At 40.1% G+C, this 19,811-nt stretch overlaps 1 long non-coding RNA gene across 5 annotated transcripts in view; it reads left to right on the forward strand.

Annotated features, from left to right (window-relative positions):
- The window catches only part of LOC143392378 (uncharacterized), a 37,287-nt gene that overhangs the window by 9,388 nt on the left and 8,088 nt on the right, over positions 1-19,811 (forward strand). For 2 of the 5 annotated variants that reach the window (XR_013090358.2, XR_013090357.2), the window contains exon 2: positions 10,486-10,672. The exons of the other annotated variants lie outside the window; for them this stretch is intronic. This is a non-coding gene — a long non-coding RNA (uncharacterized LOC143392378). The remainder of the gene's footprint in view (positions 1-10,485; positions 10,673-19,811) is intronic. 5 annotated transcript variants of the gene reach the window in all.

Consider the following 19,811-nt stretch of genomic DNA (forward strand, 5'->3'; position numbering starts at 1 on the left):
ATAAATTTGGGGAGAAGTGGTGTGCTAACAATATGGAGTCTTCCAATCTATGAACATGGTATATCCTTCCATTTATTTTTATTATTTAAAAATTTCTTTTATCTGTATTTTGTAATTTTAGTTAATACCCAAGTGTTTAATGCTTTGGATTGTCAATGGCACTGTTTTTCTTTTTCAACTTCAATTTCATATTGTTCATAGCTAGTATAAAGAAATACAGTTAATTATTTGTCTATTGACCTGATTCTGACTTTTCCTTCTTGGAAGACACCTGCTATGTTGACATGTCCAGGATAGGCAGGTGGAGAGACCATGTGGAGAGAGGCCCTGGAAGATGAAAGTCCATGTGGCAGACAACTGATGTGTCCCAGCTGGTAGTCTGTACCAACTGCCAGACATATGAGAAAAGCCATCTTCATGTTCTAGCTCAGTGGAGCTCCTAGCTGAATGCAGCCACAGAAACAAATCCAGTTGATATCACATGGAGCTGAATAACTGCCCAAATTGAGCTCAGCCAACTAAAAATTGTGTAAAATAATGCATCTTTGTTGTTTTAAACAATTGAATTATTGTTTGTCATAGAACAATAGACAGTTGATATAAGGCTCAGCAACCATTGACTTTCCCATTCCAGGGCTCTATGGCCATGAGAACTGGGCTTTGATATTTCTTCCTGTGTCTCCTTGTTGTTAGTCAGACTCAGGCCTGTATCCCTAGAGGTAGCAACTCTCTGCCAAGTCACAGTTCTTTCTCTTCTGCATCTCCTCCACAGTGGTGTAGCCCCAAGGAGAGGCCTGTTCTAGCATCCTTGTGCTGACCCCCTTGCTGTGGTCTGTCTGCCTGGGTCCAAGCCCAATGCTCTGTGTCTGCCAGGATTGAAAGCCCCAGGAATGGTCATTTCTAGTGAATTTGTCCTACCTCCTGATGAAAGATTTTCTCCTCTGTGGGGCCCATTTCTCTCAGGCTTGAAACTCCAATTTTAGTTTCAAGAACTGGAAGCTGTTTAAACCTGACCTAGAACTTGTAGAATGGTTTAATTTTATTAACTGTTTAGAATAATGCCTTGGAACCCTGGAGCAAAGACTGATTCGTTTTGTTTTTTTTTTTTTAAAAAAGTCAGGGCAAAAATTTCCTAACATGCTGTTACTAGTAATGCAATCAGGGACATGTGTCTAAGCTTCTGTAAACTTTATTTTCTTCACTTGTAAAATGAAGTATAATAATGAAGGATAGTAATACTTGAATAGGTAACACATGTGCATTGCTGGACATCCTGACACATAAACAACTGCTTCATAGGGGTAATTATAATTAATATTGAAAGTCAGAGATACAAGGGGCCCTTAGAGATTATTTACCACAATATCCCCATTTTTCAGTGGGGAAAGTGAAGCCCAGAAAGACTGAGTGACTCACTTAAGATTGCATAGCTCATTAGTAGCTGAATCAGGACTGAAGCATTAGTTTCCTAATATCTAATCATATACCTCTGTGCCACAATTCTTTGATTTAGGAGGCCCTGGCAAATAATAATAATAATAATAATAATAATAATAAAAAGGAAGAAGTTACCAAATACTAAATGTGTACTTTATGGGTACTCTTCATACATTATGTCATTTTATTCCTGTAATAACCCTGTTCATTATTATCGCCACTTAATAGATGAAGATGCTGAGACTCAGAGAAATTAAAATCTTGCCTAAAGTCCCCACAGGCAGTATAAAGGGGCTCCCAAGCCAGCCCTGCTCCTCTACCATCTCATGCCCTTCCTGGGTCAGGTTGGGGAGCCTGAGAACCATAAGGAAGAAGCATTTCTGTAGGGCCTGGCATTGTCCCCACTGCATTTCTTCTTAGTCCTTGGAGGCAAGAGCTGGTGTGCATGCAAGAACATTTTATTTCTTCTTCCACACAATTCTTTCAACTGAAACCAAGTGGCCAAAGCTTAACTGGGATTCTGCAAAACTGGCGGCAAGAGGCCTGGCTGGGGCTTGGGCCGCTCACCCCAAACGTGATGTGCACTGAGAGAGGGGCTGACATTGTTTAGCTCCCTGCTCAGCAGTGCCCAGCCGAAACTCCCGATCTGAATTGAGCCCTTAATCGTTTTCCTGGCATTTGCTCAGACAGGATTTTATTTTTCTAGTAATAAAAGCTCCTACATTGTAGGGGGAAAAAAAAATCTGCCTTCTTTTCCAGCTTTTGTAAGTGCTTCGCCACCTGTCCTTTCCCCCCTGTGTTTGTGGTTGGGGCAGAGCCAGGTTGTTTTGTGCCTGCTGTCAAGTTCTGGGGGCTCCGAGTGGGCAGAGAAATGTACTCATTGGCCATGCCTCTCTGCTCACGGCTGGCAGCTTCCCATCCCATGGACTGAGAGGTCTAAACCCACAAGCTTGACTTCTGGGTCTGCAGGTGGCACCAGGAAGATGATCTTGGAGAAACAGAAAGGAAGGGAGTCACCGAGGGAAGGCCTACCACCTAAGCAGTTCTCCCTGGCTCACACTTGGCTACCTTAGTCTTCTGCTTAAGAATTGTCAGTGGCTCCTCAGCATGTGCTGAATGAAGCACACGCTTTCCAAATGGTGTTCATCTCAGTCTCTTTTCTTTCTGTTGGTGGGAAGAAAGAAAATATAGATACACAAAGTATAAAATAGAAATACATCAGAATCTTCATCACTATATCTAATACATGCACTCACACAAATATCCATCTATACATATATAATATATATTAGATATACATATATATTAGATACCTGGCTAGGCATTTGTGTGTGCATGTGTATAGAAATCTAATATACATATATTAGATTTCAAGGCCTAGTGGTGTCTTACCTTTCTAGACTTATAATTTGACGACTCCTGCAGTGCGCTACACTTTCTTCACACAGAATTTGCCTTCGATACAGATATCAAGCACTTTCACATTGCTGAGAATTTGAATCTGCTGTTGTTCTTTCTCCCTGAAATATACTTTACACTCTGCCTGGCACACACTGAGCTCTAACAAAATTAGCTATTCCTCTTCCCTTCTGGTCTGGCCTAGGAAACTCCTACTTACTATTTAAAACTGTGCTGAAATAACTCCACATCTTGGAAAAGCCACACTCCCCAAACCCACACCAGCCCACTCACCAATCAGCTGCTCACTATCCATTTTGGGATCTAGGGGTCAACTACCCTCCTACCCCATCCATCTTAAGTCTGAGCTTCTCCGTGGCAGTCAGGGGCCAGGTCTTGTTGACTCAGAATCATGGTTGCCACCGAGTATGGGCTGGGGAAATAGGCGTCAGATTCTGTCAGAGGCAGGATTTGCTGGATGAAGCTGAACTGAGGCTTATTGCAGGGGCCTGGGCCACTGCTGAACGGGTCAGAGTCGCCTGCAAGCTGGCATTTGTGTGAAAGTTCCAAACGGCTAAGGAGACCCCTGTTGTTTGCTGGGCTCCGCCTTGTCTGGCATGCACCAACCTTCAACCTCAGAGAGCTTTATGGAGCCAGAGAGCTGTCTTGGCAGACTGTGGGTGAATTATTTGCTCTCTCCTTGTTGAGGGAATGCAGGCGTCTGTGTGGTAATACTGGACATGTCTGAAGCTCCTCTCAAGACCCTTGGGTGAAAATTCTTGATTTAATGGTGGTGGGATGCAGAGAAAGAGAGAGAAAAAAAATTCCAACGTTCCCACCTCAGGCCAGACTTCCTATCCTATTTTTAGAGGAGAGGGGGCATTCTGCTGTCTCTGGCCCACCTTTGCCCCATTTCCACTTAAAAGGGATGTTTTGCAATTTCTTGTTGTACAGTTGCTGTTCCTCTCTCCGCCTTTCCCACCTCACCCTGCAGTTCCCATGTTATAATCTTACACATCCTTCCCCTTGCCCTTCCCTTTTCTCCCAGACTTGGAAAACACCGGAGATGAAATCCAAAAGAAGTTGTTTACTGGACACAGCAGCTGATTCTGAACAGCATTTGCAGAGAGCACAGGCAGATGCTTTCTGACACCTTGGCAAAAACTACTGGGTGGTCTTCATCAGAGGGGCTTCTGGTTTTGCATCTTTTTCCGCAGCCCCCTAGGGGAAAAAATGAAACAATTGAAATGACTAGAAACAGCAGCTATGGTACCTGGACTCATGTGGCATCTAACATTCATCCTGACTTAATTGTGAATTGAGTTTCTCAGGGCTCACCCACCTTGAGTATCACTCTTGGGGTCAGATGTGAGGAAATTTCCTATTTTTGCTGACTCTTGCCAACCCCAGGTACATTTCATGGCCACTCACAGATTTGCCTCTCATTCTCCTTCTCTCCTTCTATGCTGACAATGTCTGTAGGTCCCCAGGCAGTTTGAGGGTGAGGGGTAGCAGATGCCTTATATGGTATCTGGATCAAAACACTTTCCCCTATAAAGAAACTGGGTGATTAAATAGCATCTTGTCTCTGAAGTTTGCCCTATGCTGGAAAGAGCACCCCATTCACCCCTTTCTGCATCTTGGTTTGTCAATAGGTCCTAAGGTGGCAGTGGTAATGTCCCCTTGGTAAAGAAGTTCCTCCAGCTCTTACAGGTAGCTCCTTTCTCTGAATTCTGATTCCTAGCACTGGGGCTGAGCTGGGCATGAATATCTGAAGCCTCCCACTTGCTGCCTATGGGTCTTTTTCTCTTGTTATGTAAGCAAAATCACTTCCCCATCCTCCCTGATGCCCCAAGTGCCAGTTCATCAAACCCACCCAGGAATGGCTGAAATCCAGTTGAGGCTCAAGTTAGGGCACCACTGAAATAATAAATGTATTTTCAGTTCTCTAAAGTTTACAAGACCCATTCATATGGATTACTTAATCTTTGCAACACCTCTTTGAAGCAAGCATGTCTTTGTTCTCATTGTCTGGGAACTGAAGTTCATGGAGGTTAGGAAATGCAGAGATGGCTAATTGTTCAGTAAGAACAGAGCTAGAGATTTCCAGTCCTGGCAATAAGAATACTAGGTGCCCCCCTCTCCTATAAGACTTAGATAGTTGAGGGAAACATGGATAAAATAACAATGGCTGTGATTTCACACTTGGAGTTAGAGGCAGCTGGTAGCACTGAGAGGTGACGGAATCTCTGATGGAACAATGGCTAGAGTTTTGTCCTTCAGGCAAAAATAGCCACAGTCTCTTCTCAAGAGGCTTACAGACTCCTGTTATTTTAGCTGTTCTTCATTTTTCCATCACACTCCACAGCATTTGACCAGGACTTCTCACACTATTACTTTTGAGTCTCTTATCATGCTTGCTTTATAGTAAGATACTTGGAGGCAGAGACCATGTCTTTGGCATCTTTGCATATCTTAAAGTGGAGTGAATATGATAAGTGCTGGATTAATGTCGGCATGATTAAGAATTCTTTCTTAAGGCCACCCCTTTAGACTTCCAAGTGGGTAATTCAGTGGTAGCCATTTCTTTCCCATAAGTACATCTATCAGAGGGTGGTTGTCGTGCCATCAAGCAGAATAAACTTAAAACTGTTGGTCTCTTACCTCAATTTCCATGCCTTTATGTTGCCCAGTTGCCCCACCTTGGTCTGAGGATATACCTCACTCTCAGCTGCCTCCTTGACCCCCTGATGTTTCTGAGCCCAAACCAATTCAGGCAAGAAATAGATTGACCACCTCAGTGCCTCTGCTGGGACTCGATGGCCAGTCATCCACTTGAACTTGGGTTTGATGATCTATCAACATAGTCTGATACTCACATTTCCTCAAGTGACATCTGTCTTTTCTCTTGGCCATTGTTGGTCTAACCCACAAATCTGGCTTCTATTTGATCTCTGGCTTTCAATCACCCCTAAAGGCATGGTCTCCTTTTAGGACTAGACGCAGACCCTGAACTTAGCTTGAGATCAGGCCCTGACATTATGCAGCTGTCACCAACCCTTCTCCCTGGGACAGGAAACTGGATCTTTATACCAGGCCATTGTGGCCCATGGACAATTTGTCTACAAATAACCTCCTGCCTGCCTGCCTGATGGCCTGCCTGCCTGGGTGGGGAGGGCAGACAGGACACTTGGATTCCTCTCCACTGCATTCCACACATTTGATTGGACCAGTTCCTTCAATCACCCCTGGGCTTGCTGTGTCCTTTGGCCATTTTGCCTCACCCATCTGGCTACCATTCTGATATTTGCCTTCGCAGCTGAGCTTATTCCTTTTGCTAAAGGCTTGGCTGTGTACATACAAGGCCAGGATTTGTTTTGTCGTCTCTGTCTGCTCTGCGTGGCTGGGAGATGCCTGTAGTGTTGTGTGCATGCCAAGCTAGAAATCCATTTGGTTTCATCTTAACATGCTCTTTAAGAGGTTTGGTGTGAAAGTTTGACACTAATTGGATAAAAAAGGACTGATGGATGGGAGAATTTTTATTGATTTATTCTGTCCCTCCCATGACTAGTTTTTCTTCCCATATTTAATTATATTATGAATATTGTCTTCTTAATACCTTAAAATCCATTTGTGTCTCTCTAGTACTTTTGTTTAGGCCACCATTACTTATTACCTGGTTCATTACCATAGTCCTTCATTTGCTCTCTAAACCCCACTTTCTCCAAACCATAGTTCAAAAGGCCACTTGAATGATCTGATCACGGCACCCCTCCATCAGATGTCTTTCAGTAATGTCCCATTGCCTGGCGATGTCGTTCACAACCTCCTTGACACTGTGGCCCATATCTGAAGGAAGATATTCAAGTTCAGAACAAATCACAGGCACACCACACCTTGCACATTTCCTGCATCATGGTTGAAACATCCCCTCCTTTTCTTCATGATTGTAAAACAAGTGAAGGGAAATGATGGGAATTGTAGGCGCATCATAGAATCTGATCTAACTTACATCAGAAACAGACGACTGTCAAAAGTGCTTTACTGCTGTGGTTACAAATGACCTCAGAGGGATAGGATACTCTTTGGGGAATCACACTGAAGGACAAAGTCCCAATCTTAGAATGTGTAGAGAGGACTTCATGGCCGACCACTGACTATATGTCCCTCCTTATTTCCTGTGACCACTATCATCCCTTAGCACCACGAGGGTCCCAGAGGGAAGCATGATTTCTTTGACACCTGGAATTGGACAAAGACTGTCCTTCAGCTGGGATCCTCTTTCCCATTCTATCGTCTGGGTCTTGGTTTGGATGTCACTTGTTCCAGGTAGCATTTCTCTGATGTTCCAGTCTAAGTGCCTCTTCTTCAAATTCCCATGTTACTTAGTTTTCTTTTGCGAAACTGTACTGAAAGTATTTGTCTCCCACAGACCATTGTCTCTTTGAAGACAAAGACTGTGTTATCTTGTTTGTTCCTGTATTTTCAGAGCCTATAAGTGTACCAAGCACAGGGAAGGTTCCCAGTAAATGAATGAATGAATGAATGAATGAATGAATGAATAATTGATATTCAGTGTTGTTTTGGGTTGAATTGTCCCAAAACCCCCAAAGATGGGTTGACGTCTTAATCCTTGGTATCTGTGAATGTGACCTTTTTTTTTTTTTTTGAAATAGGATCTTTGTAGATGTAAGGAGGTTAAAATGAAGTTGGGCTGGATTAGGGTGGGTCCCAAATCCAGTGACTAGTGCTCTTGTAAGATGAGAGAGATTTGGATACAGACATACAAGAGAAGAATTCCATGTGAAGACATGGAGATACAGGATAGAGAGAGAGAGAGAAAGAGAGAGAGGAGAGAGAGATGGGGGGGGGGAGTAGATGAATGTGAACATACCCCTAATGAGATCTTGATTTTAGTCTTATAGTTTCCAGAACTGTGAAGGAATAATTTTCTGTTGCTTCTTTGTTATGTCAGCCCTAGGAAATGGATACAGGTTGTCTGTCTGTCTATCTATCATCTATCTCTCTATCATCTATCTCAGGTATATTGTGGCACAAGGGACCAAGTTCCTTTTGAGAGGTGTCACACTGGTCTGGGAAAATGCATCTTGACCGTTACCATTTGTGGGTTCAATATAATTGTTAGAAAGTATTTTGTTGCAGCTTTCTTAAAATAACAGATTTCTTAAAATAACAGCATCTTTTTTTTAATAGCACATTGGCTGAAGTAAAATAACATTCCCATCTAGAAAACAGGTGAGGGTGCAAGGGGAGGTATAGAGGAACACTGTTATATCTTGACAATGGGCCAGGGTAAGAACACCACACTTCAGGGAACAAGGAAGCACTGAGCTTGACCAGTATCACTACTGGGCTTGACGTTATTGCTTAGGATAGCTCAAACTCACCTCCACTCCATGAGCTGGATGGCTCAACACCTCCAAAACCACCTCAGTCCTGTGAGGTATCTGCAGGAGGTTTTCTAATAGACATCTCAAGTCGTCCACAGAACTGAACTTCGGATCTTCACCGCCGTCTCCTCTCTTCCCTTTCCTCTCTCCAACCTGCTTCACTTAAAGCCATCTTCACTTCTGTGCATGCCAGCTCTCTCCTTGCAGTTGCTCAAGCCAGACCTTAAGCCACTCTGTGGCTCTTCTGTTTCTTTCACACCTGACATCCAATCTGTCAGGCATTCTGTGAGCTCTGTGTTCAAAACACACTGAGAAGCTGACCATTCCCACCATCTGCATCGTTATTTCCCTGATCATCACTATCCTTATCTTTTACTAAGGGTGTGGAAACAGCCTCCTGATAGGTCTCTCTGTGTTTACCATTGACGCCTCTTCTCTTTCCTCCTTCCATTTTATTCTCAGTACAGTCTTCTGCTATGGCCATGAGTCCCAACGTCTGCTATGGCTCCCCAATTTACTCAGAATAAAGGCAAAACCCTGGTTATGGCCTTCAACAGCTTCCCGCTCTAAGTAACTTACCAAATCTCATCTTTCTTTGTTTACTCCATTCTAACCATGCTGGCCTTGCTATTCCTTAAACATGTAGGAGGACTGTGCCTCGGGGCCTTCTTCCCTCTTCTAGATTTCTTCCCTCAGGAATCCGACATTCCTGAGCTTAACCAACTCTCTCTTATGCTTATGATCTGTTCTTAAGTGTTACCTTCTCAATGAGGCCAACCAGGGCCATCATTTAAAATTCTACTTCCTCCTTACTGTTTCTTCTGATCCTTCTCATTTTATTCTACTTCATTTGTTATAGTAATTCTCACCTTTTAACATATTACAATGATTTACTTAATGTGTCTACTATTTATTGGAAAACTTTCAGCCCAGTGTCCTTCCTGGATTAGATTGTTAACAAAGATTTATTGTTGTTTTTGTTAGAGATGATGACTTTAAAAAGTTTTTAATGTTCATTTGTATTGCAAAAGTTAGAACTTTCTTAAATGCCACCTTTAAAAAATATTATTGAGGTGAGATTCATTTAACAGAAAATTAACCATTTTAAAGTGAAGCATTTAGTACATTTACAGTGTTGTATAGCATCTGGTTTTGGTCATATATAAATTACCATACCTACATTGTGCAGATGCTTCCAAAATACATCTACATCAGTTGTATCATTTAGATATAGTCTTCAGTGATTTCTTTTGCCCCTTAAGTTGAGAGAGAGAGAGAGAGAGAGAGAGAGAGAGAGAGAGAGCACACAGTGACAGAATACATTGTCTAACCTCTGAGTACTTTGCAGAAATGAAATTTCAAACAAGTCAGCCTAGACATGAAGTTAAAAATAAATCCCTCTATGTTTGTAAACCTTAAAAAAAATTTCAATGGTTTTGCTAATTGTTTCAAGATGTTGGATGTCTTAAAGTATGCTGTAAAAATCCTACATGATGACAAAACAAAACTCATTAGCGAGTGCTTCCCTGTTGGGATTTCACTTTATAAAATATGAAATGTAGAAGTTCATGGTAAGGCAGTCTTACAACTGCGAATTTAAACCCAGTATAATTTTAAAAGGGGAAAGATTGGTGTAATATTGATACATCCCTGTTTTGCTGAGCTAGATCTGAGAATAATACATCTCACTAGGCTCATTCTCTTTTTATTCCTTTAGAGTGCTATAAAGTTAATTCAAGAAAACTCCTAAAAGGATATAGAAGAAGCTGTTAACAGTTCTTTGTTTTTGTTTTCTATGCAGAGGGCTTCTGGGGATGGTACGAGGAAGACTTATTTTATAATTACATAATATTCCTCTGTGTGCTGTTCAAATTTTTGCCCTAGGCATGTATTATAGCCTAAAACAACAATAACAAACCCCCTTAAACTTTTGTTTATTTATCTCTGAGTCCCCCACCATAATGGTGTGTATTGCCAGGGCTCCTTAGTGATGGGAACTCAGTGTAAACAGGTGTCTACAGACAAGAGGCAGCATGAGGTGGGGGTGGCTCACAGGATCACAGAGACAAGAGATGGGTGGCTTACTAAGCAGGGAAGGAGCAGTTCACAGAACTGAAGGAAGAACCAGGGCCTCAGGGGCCAGAACTCCAGGACACACTTTCTTGGGCTCTCATTATCATCTCTGTTCATATTTACTCCCTTTTTCATGTTGGTGCCCTTCTCTCCTATTTCTCCATAGGGACCTGGCTGCGGGCTGTCCTAGCTGAGGAAACCCAGGGAGAAGAAAAAAAAAATCTTTTCCCCCTAAGTCTCTATTTCAGTTCTGATGAAGGATCCTGATTGCTTCTGATTACGTCCCATGCAGTATCTGGAACCACTGCTATTGCCAGGAGAAATGGTCATCATCTGCCCCATATGTGGTCAGGGTAATGGAATTTCTTAATAGAAGAGATTTGTTAAAGCTTCCTGGAAGGAAATATAAATTACCATACCTACTAGAGCCTACCCCTTGACTGCCTAGTCTAACAAAATTCCCCCATAAATAGTATCCCAAGAAAGTTCCAGGCTAAAAGAGCCCAGCCATCATACAGAGACCTAAAATATATGGACTCCTTCCCAAAGCAAAACCATTTGAAATCTTTACCAAATGTTCAACTCCAACTCTAAAATTGGGGGAGCAGGGTCTTTCTCCTTCTACTTTGAGTGTGGCTTCTCTCTGTTCACTAACTCTTGTCTAATCAAGGAATATAATATTCACAGTGAAAAACTTCAAGTCCAAAGAGAAAAAAGGAAACAGCAAAACATACAGGGGTGATTTTTCTATCATAAACATTACCTCCTGCTAAACAGGGATTGCAAAGAATCACTTCTTTGGTGAAAGACTGAATTTCGTAGGCATAGAGTGCGGCAGCCTCTGTTTTTGTGATGTCCTTGTGAAAGGCCTAGGGGTCAAGCTCTTAGGCCCTCTGTTTTCTTTCAGGTACCCTCATTCCAAAACCTAGACCCCCAGTCCTTTTCAACAGAGGCCTTCTTACCAGGGGCATTTAAAACACGATCTGCAGGCAGAAAGGGCTTTGCAATGACAGAGTTGTAATTTTTTGGTTTAATGTTTAATTTGTACTAGAATGGAAACCCAGACTGTCTTATTACTATTTTAGGTTGGAAAGATCATTTAACTCATTTTAGTGGCTCGTATCCAGAATAGAATCTACACTGTATTTTGAATATGTCCTCTTTAAAATTCAGGTTTTAAAACTCAATGGCCAATGTGGGATCTTCAGGAGACGATTAGGTTATGAGAGTGTCTCCCTCCATGAATAGGATTATGACCCTTATACAAGAAGCTTCACATAGTATTTGGTTCACTTGTCCTTCTGCCTTTCTCCATGTAAGAACACAGGGTTCCTTCCCTTCAGAGGATGCATCAATAAGACCTAATCTTGGAAGTGAAAAGAAGCCTTCACCACACAATTGAACCCACTAACCTTTATCTCAGACTCTTTAGCCTTCAGAATGGTGAGAAAGTAATTTTCTGTTGTTTATAAATTATCCAGTCTTGGGCATTTTATTACAGCAATACAAAATGCACTAAGAGTCTCTCTCTCTCTCTCTCTCTCTCTCTCTCTCTCTCTCTCTCCATTTGTCTACCTACAAACCTATCAATCAATTAGTTATCTATTTAGTCTCCCTTCCTGTACAGGAGGTGGAAATTTAGGCCATAGTATTTTAAATACTATTATTTTCAAAAGCTCGTTCATGCTCTTAAGGGTGACATTTGTTCTTGGTTGTTTGCCTTTCTTAACACTGCTTTGATTTTTTAATGTCCATCAAAGTTTTTTCTGAAGTTTCTGGGTCCATCCATTGAACACTTTGAGGATGAAGAGAAGGAATGAAAGGAACCTAGTAATAAAGTAAGAAGGGCCATTGAAGTGGCTTCAAGGTTGGGGCCACCACCTGAAAACCTAGACAAAGTGAATTGACAGAACCTCTGTTAGGAGCCTTGTCTTTGTGCCCTGGAGTCATCTTGGGCCTGAAACCTTGTTTGATGACTATGCAGTTTTCATAGGATTGAAAACCTATGTTTTCATCTTCATGGAACCTTGCTCATTATATATCCATTGTCCTCAGCAGTTTCCTTTCCAGCAGAAATAATGCCTACCATATACCATAAGACTTCTTCTGCCAGTGGTTAAGTACCTGTGAGTTTTCTACCAGAATTGTTTTCATAAAGGCAATCCCTAGGCTGTCAAAGAAATAATGGGCATGAATTTCGTACCTGTACTTAAATGAGCTTACTAAACCCTCCAGGCTGCCAAACTGGGATAGGAATGAATGGATGCGTCCCCAGATGTTCTCTTTATTCCCAATCTATATCAAGCCAGGCAATCTGGAACTGAGTTTTGTTTCTACTCTTTGGTTAAGGTTGCACAGAGTTGGAGACTCGAAGTAAAAGTTCAAACAGCTGGTTCTCTACTCCAGCTTCCCCTCTAAGGTGAGGGTAGTATAGGGAGGGAGGAGAGCATCACAGTTCTGCTGTAGCCATCATTCCTGATTTCCTCTGAGTGTTCCTTGTTTGCAACTCCTCTTTCTGGGCTCAAAGTGTTCTCCATTTGAACTGTTTAGTTGCTAGGAAGGAAAGTCCCTTGAATTAGCTCAAGTAAAATGGCATGTTTATTTGTATTGCTACAACAACCAATGTCCTGTACAATGAGACAATGCTGTAGACATTGAGGTAGAAGACATGAAGTACATTTGAGCCTAAGAGGGAATGTAAAAGAGAAAATAAAGAAATAAGGCTGTTATTTTTATAAGAGCTTTTCTTCTTTTATCTTGGTTTCTATTTGGATTTTTCTTTTCTCTGCAGAGGCTACATTTGCCCTGATTGATGGTGCCTTTGACCCTGTAGTTTCCCCTTGGTTCCTTATCTCAAAATGGGGGAGAGATAGTTACTCAAAAGGAAATTGGAATGCTATTAGCACAGGAGAATAAGCTCTGGGAAGCCAAAAAGAATTTTCTTTTCTTCCATGATAATGACCCATCTATCTGAACTAATTCAAGTGGGATGGATGGTTTGCTATGTCTGAAGCAGGTTAGAGTTGACATTGTGGGACGGTTCCCACAGGGTTGGATGAAAGTACAGATGTGTCTGACTTGTCTCAGTTTATGATATCTGCTAGATTATTTTTTTCTGCCACAGTCCGGCTGCAGCAAAATAACTGGGGTGGGGGGGGCGGGTGACGAGCAACTTGTGTACCTTGATACAGCAGGAGTGGGAGCTGTTTATTGTAGGACAGGAGAGGTATATATACATTCCACACAGCTTATCTTAATTAACATAAACTAGATACAGCAGTCAACCAATAAGGAATCTCCACACTTAATGGCTTGCTGGCGTTACTTCACAAGTCACTCCCTCTGGCAAAATGCCAGGCGCCATCCTGACTTGTTTACAGACCCTAACGTTTTTCAACAATGAAATACCTGAAAAAAGAATTCTTTCTGTTTCCTTCAACTAACTTCAACTAAGGAAAATACATCTGTGAAGGGCTAGATTATTATAAATGTATTAATGATGTCCTAAATAAAATAAGGGGTAAGGCAAGAGAAACTGAAGCACAGTGAAATTTAATGACTACATCATTCATAGGCAGCTATTGAAGGAAAAAGTTCAAAGCTATAGGGAGTTAAAATTTCCAGAATATAGATATAGTGAAATTTGTGAAAAAAAAGTCTTTAATTTTTAATACTCTAATGATTTATGGCAAGGATTGGAAGACCTTCTCTGTAAAGAGGATGTTTTAGTCAGCTATTTTTTGCTGCTGTGACCAAAGATCTGATGAGAATACTTTTAGAGGAGGAAAAGTTTATTTGGATCTCATGGTTACAGAGGTCTTGGTCCATCAATGGCCAACTCCATAACTGGGTGCCTGAAATGAGGCAGAACATTATGGCGGCAGGGTGCAGCAGAAGAAAGCAGCTCAGGACATGAGAATCAGGAAACAGACTGCTCCACTCAACAAGGACAAAACATACTCCAAAGACATGTGCCCTCCACCCCATAAACCCACTTCTTCCTCCAGCCATACCCTGCCTGCCTACAGTTACCATCCAGTTAATCCATTCAAACGAATCGATGCACTGATTAGATTAAAGCTCTCAGAACCCAGTTGTTTCACCTGTAAATTTTCTTGCCTTTTCTCACACATGAGCTTTTGGGGGAATACCTCATATCTAAACCGTAACAGAGAAAGAGAGTTAATATTTTAGACTTTGCAGGTCATGTGGTCTCTATCAAAACTGTTCCACTCCTCTGCTGTTAGGTGAAAACAACCACAGGAAATATGGAAATAAATGTGTCAGTGTTCAAAACAAAAACAAAAACAAACCCCCCAAAACTACAGCCCTTGAATCAAAATCATTCTACTCCTGTTTTTATTAGAGGTATAATGGATTTAATTCAAGGGCTATAGTTTGCTGGCCCCTTTATTAATGAGATAGGGGTCACCATAAACACAGTGGTATACTGTTTATATTTTATCAAAGCATTTAAAAAGATTGTTGAAGTCAAGGACAAATTTGCAATTTATTGATCCTTCATATGATGACAAGTAGTTGTCAGTAGTATGCCACATTGCAGATAAGAAAACAACACCAACAATAACATAGATTAAATAGCTAATTTCTTTAAAGTGAAAGTGACAATGGTGAGAAATAAACTGCTTTTTAAAAGAAACCCAGAGGGCATTTTAAAAAAACAATGGCTCTGGGAGAATGTGTCCCTTATTTCAGTGCTTAGATGTGGAAATTATATATGTTTGTTACCATTATACTTAATAATTGTGAAAAAAGAATTTTCTAATATATTTAATAATCTCCCAAAGAATATTAGTGGGTTTTGATTTTATTGGTTAAAAAATATATTATACATATACATTCCCTTCTAATTTGTAGTGATAATTTGTTATTTGTTAAAAAAATGTAAATATACGTTCCCTTCTAATTTGTAGTGATAACATTTTTTTAGCAACAAAAATCCTGGAAATGCTGGGCATGGTGGCTCACGCCTGTAATCCCAGCAGTTAGGGAGGCTGAGGCAGGAAGATCATGAGTTCAAAGCCAGCCTCAGCAAAAGCAAGGCCCTAAGCAACTCAGTGAGACTCTGTCTCTAAATAAAATACAAAATAGGGCTGGAGATGTGGCTCAGTGTTCCCCTGAGTTCAATCTCCAGTACGTATCCCACACACACCCCACAAAGATGGAAATTTATTAGCCAAACTTCAACCAAAAACTCTAAACCGAGGACAGAGTTTTTAAAAAGGAGTATTTTGATTTAGCAAAGCAGCCAAGTAAGCAACTTCTTCCACTGGGTTCCTTTTGCTGGGTGAGGTTCTTTTTCCAGTCATGACAACCATTAATGTTGCTGTGAACTAAATTTAGATGGCAGACCTTCAAATTGCTGTGACACTAATCTTTAAATCAAGATTCTAAAAAGAATGATGAAACATATTTAAACATATTCTTCACAGGCTTTTGTGTTGTTCAAGAAATTAATAGAACAAGGATAATTTAAAGGTTTTATTTATCTCTTACTTTCTTGCTATGTAAATGTTTTCTTGGGTGAATTTTAACATGTAAAATAGCTCATGTATATTATATAAATAGATATGTGTAGATTGGAGTATGTATACTGAAACTAAAAAAAAAAAATCATGGTGATATATTATCCCAAAACTCTGGAGAGCATCATTTAGGGTAGAGAGGCAATGTGCACAGCAGAACATCAGTGGGTTCAGGAGCCACACAGATCAGCTGTGATTAATAATGGTAACTGCCACTTGATGTTGCTCCTAAAGCTAAGAGATGTCTTGCAAAAATTCTCTCATTTTATCCTTCCCAAAATCATATGTGGGAAGGATGGCACCGCTGTGTTTCCATTTTCTCTCCACCTGGCACATTTCCCCAGATGCTTTGGGGCAGAGTAGATCTTCTGCTTGTCGGAATCCCTCTACCACTCTAAAATTGCTGCTCGAAAACTGGGCGTTAGTCTCCCAGGCTCCAAAAAAGTATTAAGGCGATTTCTGAATCATTCATTGAACAAAAAGAAAATAATCCATAAAATCACCTCTTCGTATATACTGTAGTCATCAACTTTCAATTCAGCGGGGATATTAGCAGGTAAGGATGGAAATGTCAGGTTCAGAAAAACCTCAAACTACAGTTAAAACAAATATTACAGTCAACCCTCCATGATTTGGAGAGGATTAACTGTAATTGCAGGGTGGACTAGAGTTGGAAGGGTTCATTTTTCAGTGAGGCTGGAGTTGGGTGAGGCCAGAATAAGATCATACATCCAGGGAAGCTCAGAGACAGTGAGTGGTTCCTTCTTATCCTGTCCCTTGTTGGAGCAGAGCATGGTGATCTGAGCTCCTTCCTTCTTTACTGCAGGCTGGGAGGGAGGCCTGCCTTTCTCAGACCTCAGTCGTACTTTTACTGCCACTGATGCACCCTAAATAGTAGAATGTAACCCTGAACATGGCTAATTTCCAAGGCTCAGAAAGATCTGTTTGCTGACAGAAAGTTAGTGTTAGAATGTGATTGGAGATTTAGCTGATCTAGCTGATTCCAAAGTGTCTGTGTCTTGCAAGGTTTGCTACCACTTCACTTGTGGGATTTGGTCCTCAGCTACTGTGCCAGAGATATTTTTGGATGGAGGTTCTTCCTTCTTTAAAAAAAATATTATATCAGCAGATGCCAATTCTGCTTATTCCAAATGACACCCCTCTGCTTCTTCTTTTCTGCAACTTTGCTGAAAGTCATATAGATGTTGAAAATTATTTATTCCAAAGTTCTCATTTTTTTTCAATGAATAAAACTAATATCCAGAAAGATAAAGTAATTTATACTAACTTTCCATGGTAATTAGTGATAGTTATAAACCTGCTATATCTGAACTGAACTCCTCACATATTGGGTAAATAGGTCCCAAAATATAAATGTGTGTGATTCAGCTTGAGATTTCAATGTCCATAATTGAAAGCAAGAGTTATAATTTTCTTTGGGAAAAAAATGACTGAAGCAACATTTTGGTTTTCCACCAAAGTTGTTGAAACTTAAATCCTGTCGGGGGCAGTAGTTATAGTGTGCTAAATCCTGGATTTATTTGTGCTCACCTTTGCTTTGACTTGAAAAGATGAGCCATGTGATTCCCAAGAGTTTGGAAGCTTTTCTGATGCTTTCAATAAAGCAGCACAGAAAGTGTCTATTTTAGGATTTTTCTGGTTGTGAGGCAGTGAGTAACAATCACTGAACTCATTCCCATATCTGTGTGAGACTGAATTTCTAAAAGCTCTGATTAGTTCTTTTTTCTTTTTAACTTGCACCTGCACCTGTAGTAACTATCAGGCCTTCAATGTGCTCTATCTTCTTATAAGTAATGACTAAATTTACTAAATATCAGCTAAAAGTAACAAAATTTTTTTTGCTTTAATTCATTCAAACAATAAAAACATATTAAGTATTGAGTGTCAACTGTGTGCCAGGCCCTATGCTTAGCCTTATTCTTGAGAAAGTCATGGTCTAGTAGAGCACATGGCCATTAAGATATATGACATTTGGGGCTGGGGGCTGAGCTCAGTCATAGAGCGCTTGCCTAGTATGTGTGAGGCCCTGGGTTAGGTCCTCAGCACCATATAAAAATAAATAAATAAATATGGCATTTCACATGATAAATAATGGCTGTTGTCATAGAAATGTGGGATTACTGGGAATTTCTACTTATCCAGGAGAGTGGGGAACACACTGGAACAAGTGACATTTTATCTGAGTATTAAAAGAAGTACAGGAATTCGTCAGGTGGGGAAGATAGGAAAGTTATTCCAGAGGAAAGAGAAACACAAAGAGTTAAAGAGGAATGGATCCCTAGTGGGTGGTAAATTCTTGGTGGCTGGTAATGTAAATGTGAATGACTGGCATTTCAACCTGTTTGGTTTATGAAGACTGATTTCAAGCTTTTAAAATCTATTTTTAAAGGTAATTTTTAGAACTAAATTGTAATTATTGTTTGGCTCTGTGGCTTTAATTTATTAGGCATTTATCATGTGCTATTAACGGTGTTAGGTGCTTTAAATATTTAATCCTCATGACAATTCTATGACAAAGCTACCAAGGAGTAAACTGAACCTGAGAGTTTAATGTTTGGTCAAGTTCATGAAGCTAGTAAGAGGCCAAGCAAGATTTTTGCTCTTCAAACATACTTAACACGCACTAAATTCATTTTTAAAAACTGAAATTATCGTCTCCAGTACAAAGAATAAAACAGATCTTTAAGAATGATTTATTAAAAGAAATTTAAAGTATTACATAGGAGAATTTGAAAGCAGCTAATCTAGCTCAAGGCTTTGAGGTGTAACTCAAGGAAGTCTTCCAGAGAGGTTAGGTGTCATGCCCATGATAGCAGCTGATAGTTGACTGCCCTCTGCTTCTTTAGACATTGCTCTGGCCCCTTAACACTGGATGTCAGTTATGCACCTGGAGATACAAAAGTGAATAGTAAATAGTACTGGAGGAAGAGCTCAATAACTTGTCCAGGTTTGCTGAGCTTATAAGGAGTGCAGCGCTCTTGAGTCCATGTTCTTTATTTTGTTCTTTAGAGAAGCAGAGGTGGGAGTAGGATGGGTAGTCTCACTGTAATCCTGCCATGATTTTCTCAAGACCTAGTAAAGAAATTCCTTAACATTTTTGGAGTCTCAGTGTTCCCCTCTGTTGTCATATTTGCCAAACACGTCAACATTTATAAAGTATATTAGTAAGTTTGGCTTTGGTGGCTCTGCAGAACAGCCTTGAAAGGAATAGGCAGGGTGGGATTTTCTTTTTCTTTTAACTTTAGTAAGTTATTAACTTGAAGTTGATACAATATAAGGTATTACCTTTAACTTCTCACTTAAAAGAATATTAAGCCATTATTTTTTAATTCATAAAATGAGGAAAATACAATAAAGGCTAAAAACAAACTATTTTCCCTGCGAATAACTATATATCAGGAATTATTTGATTTTCATCGCTCATATTCATTTTTTCCCTCTGATATTACCCCACTTATGAGTAACAATTCTTTTCTATGTTCCTCCTTGAATTTTACAAAAAGCCTAAATTATATGTTCTTCAATGAAAGTGAATAGAAATCTATCTTTCCTGGTTTACCAGGTAACATCAAAATAACTGATTAAGAATTAATAGTCTTGGCTATCTACTATTTAGTGTTCATTTTTATTTTTGCATTTTGATTTTATTCTTTAATTTTCTTCACTTTTCTGTATCTTTGCATTCTTGATGCCTAACCAATAATATCTGTTTTTAAAATTTTTTAAAAATTTTTTATTCTAATTTGTTATAAATGACAGCAGAATGCACTACAATTCATATTACACATATAGAGAACGATTTTTCATATCTCTGGTTGTGCACAAAGTACATTCATACCATTTGTGTCTTCATACATGTACTTAGGGTAATGATGTCCATCTCATTCCACCATCTTTCCTACCCCTATGCCCCCTCTCTTCCCTC

Source organism: Callospermophilus lateralis, chromosome 2 (assembly GCF_048772815.1).
Source record: "Callospermophilus lateralis isolate mCalLat2 chromosome 2, mCalLat2.hap1, whole genome shotgun sequence".
NCBI classification, from domain to species: domain Eukaryota; kingdom Metazoa; phylum Chordata; class Mammalia; order Rodentia; family Sciuridae; genus Callospermophilus; species Callospermophilus lateralis.